The sequence below is a fragment of the Muntiacus reevesi genome, chromosome 8 (assembly GCF_963930625.1).
Source record: "Muntiacus reevesi chromosome 8, mMunRee1.1, whole genome shotgun sequence".
NCBI classification, from domain to species: domain Eukaryota; kingdom Metazoa; phylum Chordata; class Mammalia; order Artiodactyla; family Cervidae; genus Muntiacus; species Muntiacus reevesi.
The window spans coordinates 21968786-21984782 of NC_089256.1; positions in this window are offsets into that span (position 1 = coordinate 21968786).

Below are 15997 nucleotides of genomic sequence, written 5' to 3' on the forward strand. Positions count from 1 at the left end.
CTCATCTGTGTTTCCATGCTGCTGTTCTAATGTCTCCCTCTACTAAGCCCAGGAGGCTCTGTGAGGATGATGTTACTTTTTAAAATAGTATGTCTAGTGTCATAGATGTTTCATAACTACATACAAAGTTATTAACACTAGAAAGTACTCCTTACCATTGAACCAGATATTCTTATGGTCTTTTAAAAACACTTAACAAAAAAGTGGGATTAAGTACTTACTAAAAATGTCACTAAATTTCCGCCTAATTATCTTAAGTTTCCAGAAGAGGAAAGGGACAAATATAGTAAGCTTCTAGTTTGTCTCTGATTTGGTGGGGACGCTTCTCCTTCACCCTGTAGCACTTTGCTTGAGGGTGATGATGACAATGGCTTGAAGTATCAACTTGTGCCCGCACTGCCCGATGGACGGACGGACGCACTGATGGAGGGGCAGCCTGGGCCCCAGTGGGGCTGTGATGGGCCACTTGGAAATGCAAACGTGCAACTTCTTCCTCTGTGTTTGACAGAAGACATTCCGAGAATTCCTTCTTAGCGAAATGCTTTTAAGACTTGGCTCTGTGCCCTCAGCTGTGGGGGTCTGCGGGGACATTTGACCCCATCTCCTTGGCTGCATTGGCAGGACTTAGTCATTTCCACAGTCGGAGGTTGGGGACTGGGGGCCGTTTCCTGTTGTGCTTAAGGCAGGGGGTGGGGGTGGGCAGGGAGGCAGGGAGCCTGCGCCCGGTGGCATTTGAGGCCCCGGATCCTCCCGCTGGTAATTTTCGTGGTTTTGTGATGCCATCCCTGGGAGAAAGGCTGCATCTCTGCATAACTGCCTCAATCCCAAGTACCAGCGTCAGGAGGGCCGTGAGAAAATGTCTGAGGCCGACGATCAGACCACACACAGGTCATCCCTGGCTGCGGGAGATGGAGATCCCGTCTGTCCTGCGTGCCCTGTCCCAGAGGTCACCACTGCACCTGGGGGTGGGCCCCACAGAGGCACCTGGTGTGGGTGGGTGGCTGCAGGTGCCCACAGTGGGCACAGCTGGGTGCTGGCAACATTGAGGAGTCCCTGCCCTTGAGGGACTCACTTAATTTTCATGGCACCGTGACAGATGTCACCGTCCAATGTTAAAGGTGCGGAAGCTGAGTTCAGAGAGGCTGGGTCACTGGCCCAAGGCCACACAGTGAGAAAATGGCTGAGCCAGAGTCGGCCCCCAGGTGGTGTTGACCCCCAAGCCTGTGTTCTTTCCGTTAACTATCATAAAGTAAACACATTCTGCTAAAAATAGAAACCTGTTCAAAGCTGGAAATGAAGGGGTCCCGTTTCTCCTGTGCGCCCCTGAAGATCTGTCTAAAGAAGATGAATTGCCTTTTGTGTTCTGAAGTCCAGGAGAGGCGGATTCCTTCGGACCCAGAGGGGAAGGAAGTTCATTCAGGGGTCATTCGTACAAGAGGGGCTTGTGTGGTGCTTCTGCGGGGCCCCAAGCCGGCTCCTGGGAAGACCGCGGGGCAGTCAGACAGCTCTTGTGCAGGTGCACGGTGAGGAGCGAGGAGCCCCACCCCCGCCCCCCTGCAGGGCACCCAGGCCGGCCACCTCTCCCCCAGAGCCAGCAGTCACCAGGATGTGCCCTCATTCCCTGCCAATGGCCGCTGAGGAGCCTGAGTCACTGGCGTTGCAGGGCCAGAGGCAGGGCCTGGCAGCCTGCTGCAGGCCGGCCAGCCAGCCGAGAGCCTGCCTGGGCCACCCGATGACACAGCTCCTGTGCAAGCACCCACAGTGGGGGGCGGGGCATAGGGGGGCAGTGGGGGGCGGGCAGAGGAATGGAATCCAGCCTGGCCAGGTGGCTAGGTTCAGCCTCCCGTGTGACTGCCCGAAAGCAAGGGGGCTGGGCAAGCTTGCTGGCACCCGAGGCTAGGATCTACCGTATGAGTAAATATTTGAGCTCGTATGTTTTCATACTGTGAAACTGTCCGGAGGAGGCAGTTGCCTACACCTTATGCTCTCAGAAGAATGCGGCCCCGCACCTGTCCACCGGTGTCTGAAGTCACGCTGTCAGAGAGTCGGATGTGTCCACCAGATAGAGGTCAGGTTAGTAGGGTGGCCGTGGCAGCCTGGTGGAAGTGCACGCTGAGGAAGAGAGAGAGGAAGATGCTGAAGACAGATGCCGCCCCTCCCTCACCTCGTTGGGACTTTGCTTGGCTACATCGGAGGCTCCAAGGGGGGCCGCTGTGTGGCCACCCTGGGACCTTCTTGCTGGATGCAGACTCCTGGGCACGGAGGGGCACGGCCCCTTCTTTCTCAGAACTCTTGGGGTCTGCCTCCCCCCTGACCTGACCATTCCCGGTGCTGACTTCAGAATAACACGGATTTGATGCGGGGGATGGTGCAAACTGGAGGGAGGGCCGTACTTAGCCCACCTGTGGCCTCAGAAAGCTTCTCCCGTCCCCCATCGAGGTACGTGCTGTATCATTAATATTTTGCTTTTATTCTGGCCTCCGATCTTCCTTTGTGCTATGTGTTTTTCTGAAAAGGCCTTGCTGGGCACAAGGTTAGAATCAACTAAATATCTGGAGGAATATTCAGTCTCTTTGAGAGTTAAAATAAAGTGTTATTAAAGCGTTTTAAAAACAACCCAAAGACACCTTAAAAACAAAAAAGAACCAAAGACACCTGTTTACCCACTGAGAATGAATGTAGTAACTACAAATGGTTATTATCTATTGCTTCCCTGGTGGCTCAGTGGTAAAGAACATGCCTGCAAATGCAGGAGATTTAGGAGACTCAGGTTTTGGTTCCTGGGTTGGGAAGATCCCCTGGAGGAGGAAAGGGCAACTCACTCCCACTATTCTTGCCTGGAAGATTCCATGGACAGAGGAGTCTACAGTCCATGAGGTTGCCAAGAGTTGGACACAGCTGAGGGGCTGGACACAATTATCTACTGCAGTGGCAAGCGGAGCAGTCCAGTAAGACAAAGGGAACAATTTTGCTGGTCTGGAAAAGTCTGGAGTCTGGAAACAGCTGATCTAGCGCTTAAAAGAGGGAGACATGAATGCCTTCTGTTTGCCTAGCATGCTGCAGTGATTCCCACAACAGGTAGCTCAGCAGGGGCCACATGGCTTGAGTGGATCTAGACCCGGAATCCGGGTGCTTTCTGTGGGACTCTTCCTGCTGCACCTGTGTCCCATCCCTTTGCAACCGAAGGGTGATTCTTCACAACAACTTATCACAGTCTCATTTTTCACTGACTGTGATGGAGTTGTCATCTCCCCATGCCACTCGAGTGGGAAGTTCGATTGTACCTGTGAACACCTGAGGTCATCACATGCATCTTCTGGTGCATCATTTCTGGCAGAATCACCTTCTAGAAAGTCTGCCAGCTCCCTCTTAGGGGCCCCGTTGAGCCCAGGGACCAGGGAGTCAGCAGACCATGGGAGAGGGACACCCCTGTGCCTCTAGCTTCCCTCCCTGCCCAAACAGGCCTGGCTGTCCTTGAGTTAAGGAGGGTCACAGAGATGAAGCAGAAACTCCAGCGTGGGAAGCAACTGAGCTCTCACTCTCCAGGCTCTTCCCCAGGTGACAGGAAGAAGGCAGCTGATGATCCCAGTGGGAGAAAAAGGTCCCACCTTGGCCTCACCCTTTCTGTTTGTGCAAACCTAATAATCCTGCCTGGAGTCTGTTAGCGGTACTGCAATTCCTGATTATTCAATACTATTATTGAACATCAATAATAGTATTGAATAATATTCAATACATATTGTTTTTTAAATATTTCTTTAATTTTTAAAAATTTTATATTGGAGTATAGCTAATTAGGTGCATCCCAGGTGGTGCAGTGGTAAAGAATCCATCTGCCAATGCTGGAGATGCAGGTGTGATACCTGGGTCAGGAAGATATGGCAACCAGCTCCAGTATTCTTGCCTGGAAAATTCCATGGACAGAGGAGCTTGGTGGGCTGCGGCCCATGGGGTTGAAAAGAGTCAGACACAATAGTGCCACCACCCACAGCTGATTAACAATGTTGCGGTAGTTTCAGGTGGCCAGCAAGGTGACTCAGCCATACATGTATCCATTCTCCCGCAAACACCCCTCCCATCCAGGCGGCCTTGTGACATCGAGCAGAGTGCCCTGCACTGTACAGTAGGACCTTGTTTGCCATCCACTTTATTTTTTTGAATGTTACTCAGTCGTGAAAAGAATGAAATAGTTCCATTTGCAGCAGTGTGGATAGATCTAGGGATTACCATACTAAGTGAAGTAAGCCAGAAAGAGACAAATATGACATCATTAACGTGTGGAATCTAAAATATGACACAAATGAACCTATCTGCAAAACATAAACAGACTCACAGACATACAGAACAGGCTTGTGCTTGCTATGGAGCAGAGGAGGATGGGGAGGGATGTATTGGAAATTTGGGATTAGCAGATGCAAACTAATATATGTATAGGATGGATAAACAACAAGGTCCTACTGTTTAGTACAAAAAACTGTATTCAATGTCCATATTTCATTATGGAAAAGAATATGACAAAGTATATATATATATACACACACATATATATAACTGAATCACTTTACTGTACAGCAGAAATTAACACAACCCTATAAATCAACTATATTCAGTAAAACGTTTAAAAATTAAAAAATTAAAACCATGCTAAAAAGTCATCCATTTTAAATATAACAGTGAGTACACGTCCATCCAAACTCCTTAACTATCCCTTCCCCCGTCTTTTCCGCCTGGTAACCATAATTTCATTCTCTGTGAGTCTGTTTCTGTTTTGTAAGTAAGTTCATTTTTATTGTTGTTGTTGTTTGTTTGTTTTAGCTTTAAAGTTTTTATTTTGTATTGGGGTACAGCCAGTTAACAGTGTTGTGATAGTTCCAGGTGAATAGCAGAGACTCAGGCATACATACGCATGCATCCATTCTCCCCCAAAGCCCCCTCCCATCCAGGCTGCCACATAGCATTGAGCAGAGTTCCATGTGCCGTACAATAGGTCTTTGTTGGTTATCCATTTTAAATACAGCAGTGTGTACATGACCTTCCCAAAGGCCCTAACTATCCTTTCCCCCTGGCAACCACAGGTTCATTTTCTAAGTCTGTGAGTCTCTTTCTGTTTTGTAAGTAAGTTCATTTGTGTCACTTCTTTTTAGATTCCACATGTATGGGATGTCATATGACATCTCTCTTTCTCTGTCTGACTTACAGACAGACTCTGTCTGTCTCTAGGTCCATACATTTGCTGGAAATGACATTATTTCATTCTTTTCAGGCTGAGTAGTATTCCATTGTGTATATATACCACATTTTTTTATCCATTCCTCTGTTGATGGACATTTAGGCTGCCTCCATGTTTTGGCTATTGCAAACAACACCGCAATGAACACTGGGGTGATGCACCCTTTTGGACCTTGTTTTTCTCTGGGTGTATGACCAGGAGTGGGATTGTAGGGTCATATGGTAGCTCTATTTTAAATTTTCAAGGAACCTCCACACTGTTCTCCATAGTGGCTGTACAGTTTACATTCCCACCAACAGTGTAGGAGGGTTTCCTTCTCTGCATATCCTCTCCAGCATTTATTGTTTCTGGATTTTTTGACTGGTGTGAGGTAATATATCACTGTAGTTTTGACTTGCATTTCTTTAATAATAAGTGATGTTGAACATCTTTTCATGTGCCTCTTGGCCATCTGTATGTCTTCTTTGGAGAATGTCTATTTATGTCTTTTGCTCATTTTGGATTGGGTTGTTTGTTTGGATGCTATTAAGCTTCATGGACTGTTTGTAAAATTTGAAGACTAATCCCTTGTGGGTCATATCATTTGCAAATATTTTTTCCCAATCTGTGGATTGTCTTTCTGTTTTGTTTATTGTTTCCTTTGCTGTGCAAAAGCTTTTAAGTAGGTCCCATTTGTTTATTTTTGTTTCTAGTTCCATTATTCTGGTAGACAGTTCAGAAAAGATACTGCCACGATTCATGTCAGAGAGTGTTCTGCCAATATTTTTCTCTAGGAGTTTTATAGTGTCTGGTCTTACATTTAGGTCTTTAATCCATTTTGAGCCTATAAATATTTCTTTTTTTTTACTGAAGTATCATTGATTTATAATGTTTCAGGTATACAACAAGTGATTCAGTTGTATATATACATATATATATATATGTATGTATAATTCTTTTTCAGATTCTTTTCTGTTATAGGTTATTACAAGATAGTGAATATAGTTCCCTGTGCTACACAGCAGGTCCTTGTTGTTCATCTACGTTATATACAGTGGTATGTATCTGTTCATCTCAAACCCCTCTAAGCTTTCCCTCCAGCCCCCCTTTCCCCTTCAGTAATCCTAAATTTGTTTTCTGTTTGTGAGTCTACATCTGTAAATAAGTTCATTTGTATCTTTTTTCTTAGATTCCACATATAAGTGATATCATATGATTTTATCTTTCTCTGACTTAACTTTGCTCAGTATGATAATCCGGAGAAGGCAATGGCACCCCACTCCAGTACTCTTGCCTGGAAAATCCCGTGGACGGAGGAGCCTGGTGGGCTGCAGTTCATGGGGTCTCGAAGAGTCAGACATGACCGAGTAACTTCACTTTCACTTTTCACTTTCCTGCCTTGGAGAAGGAAATGGCAACCCACCCCAGTGTTCTTGCCTGGAGAATCCCAGGGATGGCGGAGTCTGGTGGGCTGACGTCTGTGGGGTCGCAGAGAGTCGGACACGACTGAGGTGACTTAGCAGCAGCAGCAGCAGCAGCATGATAATCTCTACATCCATCCATGTTGCTGCAAATGGCCCTATTTCATTCTTTCTATGGCTGAGTAATGTTCTGTCATATATATATGTATGCAGCAGTTGCTCAGTCATGTCCGACTCTCTGTGACCCCACTGAACTGTAGCCCGCCAGGCTCCTCTGTACATGGGATATTCAGGCAAGAATACTGGAGTGGGTTGCCATTTCCTCCTCCAGGGGTGTACACAGATATAAAGAAGATGTGATATGTAATATTATGTATATATATCACATATATATAATATTGATATGCTGATGTGATACATAATATATATATATTATATATCACATCTTTACCCTGTCATCTGTCGATGGACACTTCGGTTGCTTCCATGTTTGGCTATTGTAAATAATGGTGCTGTGAATATAGAGGTGCACATTTTTTTTTTAAATTAGAGTTTTCAACTTTTCCACATGTATGCCCAAGAGAGGGATTGTTGGATCATAAGGTTACTCTGTTTCTAGTTTTTTAAGGAATCTCCACACTGTTCTCCATGGTGGTTGCACCAGTTTGTGTTCCCATCAACAGTGTAGGAGGGTTCCCTTTTCTACACACCCTCTCCAGTGTTTACTGTTTGTAGACTTTTTGGTGATGGCCATTCTGACTGGTGTGAAGTGATACTTCATTGTACTTTTGACTTGCATTTCTCTAATAATTAGCAACATCGAGCATCTTTTGATGTATCTGTTGGCCATCTTCATACATAGCATGGGTTTTAGCTCCATGCTTCTGTGTTCAGCAAGATGGGGGGGGGGGGCAAAAAACCCTGAGAATCATCCTGCCCCCACACAAGGAGGAATCCTTTGGGGAGTGACACCAGCAGCCTTTCAAATGCATTATTGAGTTTGACTGGAAAACAGCCTGGACTCCAAGGCCTCCCCAGAGGAAAAGAAAGAAGCCAGGGTGGTTTCCATGCAACCAGGACAGGGCAGGCAGGGAAAGCTAGATGGTCTTTGTCACCAAGGAGCTGGGGGTTTAAGAAAACTGGGAAGCAGATGAATAAGAGCAGGTGGAAGTAAGACCCCCTCTCTCAAGTTGAACAGACCCCTTGGAAGGAAAAACAATTTTCTGTGAGAAAAGAATGATGTCAAGGAAGATAGTTTACATTTATATTAATTGAGCAATCGGAGAAATCCATGCAAATATTTATATAAAAGAGAATGCCCAGGGCACCTGCAGAAGTCCCTCTGGAGAGTGATGTCTTTCATCGTGACGCTGAAGACCCTCGGTTAAACTGCTTCATGTAACATAGATGCCAAGTTACAAAATCTTTGGGAAAGTTGGCAGCTGAAACCACCCAGAATCTTAGCCAATGCAATTAAGCATAGACTAACCCAGAGTAAAAATGATCAGAGATTCTTTAAAGGGAGTTGAAAACATGAACGAGGAATAAGATATGGTTTGATTTTATCACAGTGCTCTGATGTGGACATGATTATCCCTGTTTTGTGGCAGAAGCCTGCCAGAGGGTCTGCATTTACTACCAACACAGCTGAGGGGTCATGGGTGTGTCCAGGGCACTGCTGCTCCCATACCCTCCCCCTGATCACTGAGAACAGCCTTGGGGAAGAGAAGGGACCAGGGGCCATGAACCTTACTCCTGACACATCGCCCTCCACCCTGGATAAGCCCTTGGGACCTCTTAGTCTTTAGCTTGAGCCATTACAAAGGGCTGGTTGGCATTATTTGCTCCAGTAATAAGGCCCTGAATATCCTTTAAGGAAATATCATCAAAGCGGCCCTCACGTGAGAAAGCGCACAGGCGTCAGTGGGCAGGCTGCCGGTGATGGAATTGTGCGTCGCTGTTCAAATGCAGTAACCCACCTCGACTGGGGATTGTCTTTTTTTTTTTTTTTAAGTTTCTCTGAGAGGTTATGCAAAATTGAAAGAATACAAAAAAAATTGTGGTCTATGTCAAGTTCTGTCACTGCCAGAGGTGTGTTTAGTGTGGAATTGTGCCCCTCTGAGGGGCAGACTATGAGGGACTATCAGGCTCTGTGGTCCAGAAATGATGGGCGAGAACCACCCAGATACTGTCTGCTGACCAAAGTTTCACCTCCCTCCCAGGATGAGGTAAGGAATAAATGATGGAAAGTGTTTCCTGATGGTGGGAGTGTAGGATTTAAAGATTCTGGTGAGAGCTGGAACCTCCTTTTTTGTTGGGGAGAGTTGGACTGGCCATGAGTGAATGTGGTTAGTGAGAGTCCTGAACCAGGAGGATGTTCAAGAAGGCCATTAGAGGAATTGTCCTCATGCACAAGGCCAAGGGCCAGAGCCCAGAGCTGGTCTGTCCATCGTATTGAACAAACTCTGTCCTGAGAAGACCAAGGGAAGAGGGAGCCAGCGGGGAAAGATGATGCCAAATGAGCCCGGAGGCAGCCTGTCCTCCATGCTGTGGCTCTGGGATCAGCCTCAGGGAAGCCAGGGCTCAAGTCAGCAGAAATGAGCATGGAGACTCAGAGGTCCATCGGCAGATGAGTGATCAGCCAAGCGCACCACTTGGCCTCATTCACAAGGACAATTCCTCTAATGGCCTTCTTGGACGTCTCCCTGGTCCAGGACGCTCACTAACCACATTCACTCACGGCCACTCCAACTGTCCTCAACAAAAAAGGATGTTCCTTGCGTCACCACTTTTCACCAGTCTGCCCCTCAGAGGGGCACAGCTCCATACTAAACACACCTCTGGCAGCAGCAGAGCTTCACATAGACCACATCTGCTTTCTATTCTTTCCCTGTTTCTTTTTATTCCATACGGTGGAGTAGTTCAGCCATGAAAAGGAACAAAGTTGTGAAAGGCTATAGCATGGATGAACCTCAACCCATGGTGCCAAGCGAAAGAAGCCAGAAATGAAAGGCCATGCAGAGTGTGATCGAATTTATATGAACTGTCCAGACAGGTGAATGGATGCAGAGAGAAAGCGGATTTCCCTGCATGGCCAGGGGCTGGGGGTGGGGAGGGATGGAGACTGGCTCCCAGTGGTTACGGGTTTCCTTTTGCAACCATTAAGGCATCCTGAAATTAGCTAGGGTGATGGTTGCAAAACATTGCGCTGCTGCTGCTGCTGCTGCTGCTGCTGCTAAGTTGCTTCAGTCGTGTCTGACTCTGCGCGACCCCATACACGGCAGCCCACCAGGCTCCACAACATTGCCAGTCAGTCAGTTCAGTTCAGTCGCTCAGTCGTGTCTGACTCTTTGCGACCCCATGAATTGCAGCACGCCAGGCCTCCCTGTCCATCACAAACTCCCGGAGTTTACTCTAACTCATGTCCATCGAGTCGGTGATGCCATCCAGCCATCTCATCCTCTGTCGTCCCCTTCTCCTCCTGCCCCCAATCCCTCCCAGCATCAGGGTCTTTTCCAATGAGTCAACTCTTTGCATGAGGTGGCCAAAGTATTGGAGTTTCAGCTTTAGCATCAGTCCTTCCAATGAACACCCAGGACTGATCTCCTTTAGGATGAACTGGTTGGATCTCCTTGCAGTCCAAGGGACTCTCAAGAGTCTTCTCCAACACCACAGTTCAAAAGCATCAATTCTTTGGCACTCAGCTTTCTTCATAGTCCAACTCTCACATCCATACATGACCACTGGAAAAACCATAACCTTAACTAGACAGGCGTTTGTTTGCAAAGTAATGTCTCTGCTTTTTAAGATGCTGTCTAGGTTGGTCATAACTTTCCTTCCAAGGAGTAAGTGTCTTTTAATTTCATGGCTGCAATCACCATCTGCAGTGATTTTGGAGCCCCCAAAAATAAAGTCTGACACTGTTTCCACCCACAACATTGTAAATAATGCTAAATGCCACCAAAGTGTTCATTGTAAGATGGTGACTTTTGGGTCATGGAATGTTACCATTATTAAAGGAAGATTATAGTGAATGAATCAAACGAGGACACAGCACCTCACCCAAGCTGGCAATGCTTCTCTCCCTTAAACACAATCAAAGAAAGCGCAAAGGGAAGAGCGGCTCATTCATTCATGCAACTCGTGCTTACTCAGCGCTTCATTGGAGCGGCGACAGACAAACACAATTTGAAATGTTTTTGCAACAACAGAAATATTCCTGCCTCCCCACTTCTCTGTCTGTTCCCCAGTGGCATCATTTTCTCTCACAAACACACCCAAATCATCTTTACCTGCCTTATGTCTCCAACTCTGGTCCCATCCCCTCTGACGGATCGAAACCCCAATCCTGTCCTTCTCAGTCTAAATGCAGTTTCTTGCTTCCTTCCTCCCAGGTCCTGTCTGCAGGGCTCTCCCATCAGTCCTCCCGTGACTGGGTCACTTTCTCCTCCATGCCGCTGGCTCCCAACTTCTGATCACCTGGGGTGGGTGGCTACTCCCCCTCTGTCCTGTACCTTTCAGGCTGAGTGACCTTGATATTCACCTGACCTTCCTCAAGCTCACCTCCCCTCACAAAACAGGCACAAGAATGCTGAGCTCAACTGGCCACTGGGCTGCCTGGCGACCCCAGCAGTTGCAGAGCTTTTGCATAGTGCCAGGTGCAAGTTGAGAGGGTCTGGTGTCGCCCATGGCTCCCCAGTGCTCCCAGGATTACTTCCTGGCACTGAGGTGCCCCCCAACCTCAGTTCCCTCCATGCACACGCTCAGCCACCCTCCAATGCCCATTGCCCCAATCGGTGCTCCCCCAGGTTACAGCTCTGGGCCTGTGCCCCCTGCCATGGCTTCTCCGCTCCCCACCCCCCCAACCTGAGCCTGCACGCCCTCCTTCACTGTGCGGATGTCAGGGGGATCTTCACAGATATTTCTGTGTATATGTGTGTGTGTGTGTGCGCATGTGCACACACACGTGCACATGCCTGTGACCTCACTAGACTCTGGGTTCCTTCAGGACTGAGTTTGCAGTCCTTAGGATTCTCTGCAAGAATCTGCAGGTTTTCAGGAACTGTCTGTTGGTCTGGAGTAGAGGTTTATAGCTCAAGTCCTGGAGGCCAGTCTGGTGGAGGGCTGCAGTCTGCACCTAAACCCAGGTGCGCACAGGTGCTGCTCCAGCCGTGCCCTCTGGGGCTGGGCTGGGTCTGTTCTGGGGGACCAGAGGCCCTGTGCCCACCTCAGGCTTGGTCCTTCCCACCGCGGCCAGGGCTGTCTTTCTGTGATGCAGACAGGAGGGCAGAGCTGCTTCCTCTCAGCCTGTAAGCAATCAATGCCAAAGTGTCCCTTTCTCCCCATCCCTCTGCGCCTCCTTCTCCCCTTTCCTCCCTCACTCCCCTCCCTCTCCCTGCCCCTCCAGCTGCAAACATCTCTCATACCACCTAAATTCACCCCCTAACAGGAACTGTCACATGGGGGTTATGACCTCAGGCTCCAGGTCAGAACCCCTGGGTTCAAATTTGGGCCCCTGTGCTTTAAGGCAAGTCGTTTCATTGCTCCGTGCCTCAGTTTCCTCACCTGTAAAATGAGGTTATTTTTCTTATCTCCAAGAGGACTGGACGTGCTAACACATACATGTAAGAGCACAGTGCTGGCAGCAGCCCAGCTCCCAGGCCCTCTTAGCACCTCTCTGGTGATGTGCAGATGTGGCAATCCCGTTTTCTGTGTCTCTTTCCCTCACAAGACCAGGAATTCCCATTCTCTGCTGTGCTGTAAGCTGTATGCCCACACGGGATAGGAGACAGGTCAGAGGGCATGGACTCGACAGGTGGTTGCTGAATGTCTGTCTGTGTCGAATGAAAGAAAATGCACAGCCTGAAAGCTGAGAGTTGTTTTATTTGGTGGACAAAACTGAGGACATGAGCCCAGGACACAGCATCTCAGAGGTCAGCTGGGAGCCAGGATATATAGGAGTTTTTGCAACAAAGACTAGGTAGTTTAATTAAAGAAACCCAGACACGGCAGGTTAAGGAATTTGGTGCCCCTGTGCCCTCAGCATAAATAGCTTGACTGTATATTCTGGTGGGCCCCTTCTCCCCAGCCCCCAAGAATCACTTTCAAAAGTGAACCACCAGGGGGCAGGCTCTTATCCCTGGGGAAGCCTGGTGAAGGCCTGCACAAGGGTTCCTGGTCCAGAGAGATGGAGAAAGCCACCCCTGAAACCACTAGTTACAGAACAGTGTGCCTGGGGGGCACAGAAGAAGCATGCCCAGACTGCTAGGGGCGGCCGTGGATGTAGGAAAGTCTGACCTGGGTCTTGAGTGCCAGCAGAAATCAACAAGCCTGGAGAGGAAGTGGGGTGGGAGGGCAAGGCACAGAGGGGAGGGGCAGAGCAGGTTCAAAGGCCAGGAAGTGAGAGTAGTGCTGGGCTGAGGTTGGGGGTGAAGGCTGGGCCTGGCCACACGTGCCCTGCAGAGAGTCGGGCCGTGGCCCCAAAGGGATGGGGGGCCAGCCAAGGCCTGAGCAGGGAAGACTTTGTGCAGGAGACCCCCAGAGCCTCACCGTGCAGAGCGTGGCCTGGGCCCCGCTGCAGCAGTGTCACCTGGGAGCCTGTAGGAAACCAGGCTCTCAGGCCCCGCCCCCCATCCCAGGAGGCTCCTGGTGGGGTGGGTAGGGTGGGCACTGCGTCCTGTGGGGAGGGGTGAGGAGGTGGGGTGGGCGGTCAGGGGCACCTACTGAGGAACCTGGGGGGTGGGGCAGAGACAGTGACTCTTGTCCACGGGTGGGCTGAAATCCTTCGTGGAGCTGCGGGGCTGAGAGCAGGTTGAGAGAAGAGGGAGGTGGCTGGTGGGCTCCGTGTAGGGGCTGTTACATGTTAGGTGTCTGTGGCTGCGGGTCTAGAAGTTGGAAACCAGAGACATGTACTGGGAGCGGGTGGTAGCGACCTGGATGGTTTTGAGTCTCTCCTGAGTTTTCTAAATCTTTGCAGACTGTCTGCTCAATGATCCATCTGACATGCTGTTAGGGATTACTGCCAACATGGACAGAATGAAATTTCTGGGAGCCGCCTTGAAAAAACCAGGGCATTTCCATTCCCCCTTCATTGCACCTTATAGTAGAATCTCTGAATGGGATCCTTCCCAAGTTAGCACCTCGCTTCCTCACTGGGGTTCTAAGGAAGCTGGTAGTGAAGTGCCCAGTTAACAAGGAGGGAGCCTGGCATCATTGGTGCTGGTGAGCCCAGCGGACACTTGACCGGGCGTCTTAGCTCAGCCCCGGCATCAAGTAGGTGCAGGTGCCCGGGCACTGGCAGGGCTGGGCAGACCCGTGCCCCGCAGGCAGCTTGGGTGGCATGTCCAAGGACCGCAGAGGGGGTCACATGAAGGGGGTCCCTGGGAGTTTGGGGTGCTCCCCCAGCACACCTGTCTCTGCTCACCCGGTTCCAAGGACAGGGATCCTACGGTCACACCTGCAGTTGGACGTCCTTGTGTTGACCCACCTAGGCCTGAGGACCTGACCCGAACAGTCTCCTCCTCCAGCTGCAACACCCACCCAGTCTGGCTGATGGTGTTTAGATTGGGGATGGCTGAGGTGGGTGAGAGATCAGAGGAAATCAGAACAGACTGAGGGCCCCTCTTTGGAGGGGGGGGGGTCCCAAGCTGCCAACCTCACCTTGCTCAGGGTCACCCAGGAGGACTCAACTTTGCCTCCACCTGCTGGCCAGGGCACTGTCATCGTGGGTGCTCTGTGAAGCCTCCCTCAAGATGAAGGGGCATCTCTGGGGTCCCTGTTTTCCTTCCCCGCCGGCGCAGTGCCCTCCCTGAGCCTCCTCTCAGCCTGGAATATGCCTCCTGCCTTTGGCTGGTTAAAATCATTGTTGAAAGTAGCTTCTAAAATCCCTTAAGCCAACTTTCTCATTTGGAGAAAAACAGTGAATTCTAAGGAAATTCTCACCGTCCAGTGAAGCACCTGGGAACTTGACGGGTGTTTCCCAAGCCTGCCTAAGAACCACGATGCTTGTTTAAGATGCAGATCCCCGGGCGCCCCAGGCCCGCACAGAGAGTGCAGGTGCGCTCCTGGGTGGTGCTGGGTCGGGCAGCCTTGTCCCCAATGGGTTTGTTCTAACACAAGCAGGAATGCAGAGTCCTGGGCGCCTGGGCCTGGGTGAGCAGGAGCTGCAGTTAACAAGGTGCCAGGCCAGTTGACGCCTGAGAGGCCCTGCACTCGGTTCCTACATCAGAGTCTCTCGGGGGCTCTTGGAGGGTGGGAATGCCTCCCTCAGGCCTAGGGCTGCCCTGCCTCCCCGACCCTCTGGTCGGCCCGCGGTGGGCCCGGCACTGTGTGCCTTCTAGCTACGTTGTGAACGTTCACTACAGGATATCATGTCTCAAAAAGTGCACGCACCTGCGTTTAGCTCTGTGCGTTGTCACTAATGGGCCGTCCCCACGTAACCCAGGTGAGGAATCTAAATGGGACCAGCACCTGGGGCCCTGTGGACAGACAGACGGACTCCCTCCTGGTCACGCCCCCTCACACCTCCAGAGATAACCTGGTGATGGTGCTGCCAGCCCAGGGTCATGGCTGTGGTTCTTCCAGAAGCTGCCATGGGAAGCTGAGCTGCTTCATTGTTAGCCTGCGCACAAGCCCATCATGAAGACTCGATGCTCCCTCCACGCTACCCTCGCCTTGGGGCGCACTGGTCGCCTCCCGTTTGGACTGCTGTGGATGTGGCACCCGTTTCTCTTCACAGTTACCATGCTGACTTCAGTCCAGAACCAGGGCAGAGCCACGGGCCCACACGATGCTTCGTTCCCTCCGGCACCTCTGCCAGGATAAGGCCCACCCGGCCCCCAGCCCCTCCATCTTAAGGGCCCACTGAGTGGCGTTGGCAGAGGCCCTCTCTATCTTGCATCCAGCTGCCCTAGGATGACAGATGGTCATTTCCAGGACCGCTTGTGTTCCTCCAGGACAGTGGGAGCTGTGATAAATTTTTAAGTCCAACATTACTTTCTTCAAGTCAGGAGCTCTGATAATGAACAACAATGTGACCTATACCCACAACCAGGAGTCTTCAAGTGTCCAGCAAGGGAGAAGGCAGAAGCTCCATCTCTACCCGCTCTCCCTGCTCCTGGTGGATAGACGGCTCGAGGTGGTGGGGGGCACCCAGTACCAGGGCGAGTGTAAGGTGAGGAAGGCACTTGTCTGGGTGCAAAATTTAAGGAGACTCAAACCCTCAGAAATCAAGATAATCACCATTTTTATGCAATATTTAAAAAAAATAAAGATGAATGCATAAAATCCACGATGAACAAATTACCAACATTTTAAACAAAGGCCAGTGTTGAGCAGAGCCATACTGGATCACCAGCAAAACAATGTA